This window comes from Alligator sinensis, unplaced genomic scaffold (genome assembly GCF_000455745.1).
Source record: "Alligator sinensis unplaced genomic scaffold, ASM45574v1 scaffold2499_1, whole genome shotgun sequence".
Lineage (NCBI taxonomy): Eukaryota > Metazoa > Chordata > Crocodylia > Alligatoridae > Alligator > Alligator sinensis.
Window position 1 is genome coordinate 5801 of NW_005844173.1, and position 2364 is coordinate 8164.

At 61.5% G+C, this 2364-nt stretch overlaps 1 non-coding gene across 1 annotated transcript; it reads left to right on the forward strand.

Annotated features, from left to right (window-relative positions):
- Positions 1-221: 221 nt before the first annotated feature.
- On the forward strand, positions 222-295 carry TRNAI-UAU. Its single transcript has one exon. It is a non-coding gene; the product is annotated as a tRNA-Ile (tRNA).
- The last annotated feature ends 2069 nt before the right edge of the window (positions 296-2364 follow it).

Consider the following 2364-nt stretch of genomic DNA (forward strand, 5'->3'; position numbering starts at 1 on the left):
CAGCTGCAGGTCGGACTGACGATCACGTTGGCTCCCTGGCGCGGGAGACAGGAATGTGCCCCCGGGCCCGGGTCCCGCTCACGTCTGTGAAGAACGTGCCTCGACCCCCACCTGCCTGCGCCCACCGCCGAGCCTTTGAGAAACGCCTCTGTCTCCGTGTGCAACGCAAGGCAGTGCCCTGCCCCGGCGTGGGGGCGCGGAACTGGCAGCCCTTCACTGTGGGCACTGTGGCTTAGCTGGTTACAGCACCTGTCTTATAAACAGGGGGTCCTGCGTTCAAATCCCTGCAGTGCCTGCGGTTTTTCAGTACAGTGGTGACTGGGATAAAAGACATTTCAAGGTTCAACAAGGGCAAAATCATCTTGCACTTAGCACAGAGCAACCGGGACAGGCTCAGGGCTGCCTGGCTGGGCAGCAGCTCTGCACAAAACCAGCCCAATCCTCCAGTTTGTCTAGGTCACTCTGAATCCTAGCCCTACCCTTCAGTGTACCTACTACTCCCCACCCCCCCATCTTGGTGTCATCTCCCAGCATGCTGAGGATTCACTCTGTGTCATCTTCCAGGACAGCGGGAGGGGCCTTGGAAGAGCATGGGGTCCAGCCCCTGCACCACGCAGGAAAGACTCCCGGGGGCCAGGTGACCCCAGCACGGTGCTGTCCAGTCTCTGGAAGGTTTCCAGGGTCAGCGATTGCACCACCTCTGCAGGGATCTTCTTCCTAGTCGGGACACCCTGCCTGTGAAGTTTTCCGGATGTTGAGCCTGAATCAGTCTTCCAGGAGTTAGTGGCCATTGTCCTGGCTTTCCCCTCGGGTGCCCTGGTGAACAGTTGCCCGGATGTACCCTGCTAGTGTAGCGGTAACCTGCTACCAGGTGCCCGCTCGGCCTTCCTTTCCTCAGGCTGAAGAGTCCCAGGTCCCTCAGCCTTTCCTCGTTTGGCTTGACGTGTAAGACTGATCCTTTGGGTGGCTTGTCTCTCGACTCTCTCAAGCTTGTCCCTGTCCTTGTTCAAGGGCGGTGCCCAGAACTGGATGTCCACTTGCAACTCCACATCCCAAAGCAGCCCTCGTCCTGCACTCGACCGCTGCACTGCACCCGACTCCAGCGTGCCCCCTTCTCGACCGCTGCATTCGCCTTCCCGTGCCCCCCGGGGCAGCTCTCCCCGCTGGTCTGAGTCCTTCTGCCTCTGGGGTGCGTCCGCTCCCATCCGCATCAAACCTCTCTCATCAATACGGCGTACGTGCACCCCGACAACTGCTCCCACGGTTTATAGGCCTTGAGCGGGGCAGAAAAAGCCCCCTGCCCGCCTTGTTTTGGTGTAAACATTACTCCACACATGCTGGCGCCAGGCTGGAAAAGAGCGCCAAAGCCCTGTCCAAAAAGAGCACCGCAATAGTGCACAAAAACGGCAGCAAAAGACTTGTCGGGGGCAGCCCCTTTGGGTGGCTTTGCAGGGTGCTTGGGGGATTAGGGGGGATGGGAGGTGCGTTGCCTGGGGTACCCCCGATGCCCAGGGATCCCGGCAAGCCAGACTTGTGAGGGGCAGGCACTCCTTTGGGTAGCTCTGCCAGGAAAACTGCACCCCAAAAACTGAGCGCCCAATCCAACACCCCCACCCCGGGCAAAAGCAGCAATACTGCGCCCAGGGTAGGCGGGGTGGGGGAAGGTTTTCCATTTGAAAGAAGGCAATTAGGAACTGCTCAAGCCCAGCTCCCCCTCTTTGTTCCCCCCAAAGCAAAGGCCCTTTCCTTGTAAAAAGCTTATTAACCCTCCCAACACCACCCTTGCACTTGGTCTCTGCCCACACTTGGGGTTTGATTTGTGCATCCTGCACCCAGCTCCCTCTCCCCCACCCCACCGCACACCACCACGCACCGTGGGGAGCCACACAAGTAGGGAGCCACACAAAGGAAGGCTGATTTGGGACGAACTAGGCATAAATCTGCTGAGGAGGTCGTGATCGGAGCCAGGCCGGGGGCTGGTCTCCGTGGCCGTGACCTGGCAGCGTGAGTGCAGTACAGCCCCGGAGACACCACGGGAAACCCACCAGAGCCGAACCCGGCGGGGGTCGGAGCCGGGCCGGGGGCTGGTCTACGTGGCCGTGACCTGGCAGCTTGAGCATGGTGCAGCCCAGGAGGCACCACGGGAAACCTGCCAGAGCCGAACCCGTCGGGAGGCCGAGGCAGAGCCACGCTGCCTCCTCTCGTGGCTGATCCCGTCCCACAGGCGCCTGGCGCTGATTTCCAGCCCCTGCAGGCTGTGGGTTGGCTGTCCTGGGCCGCCAGGAAGGGCTCCAGCCCCACAAGCGGGGTCGCCCCCGTCCCCACCTGGGACTGCACACCGGTGCCCCGGCCGCCCGCGGGCCT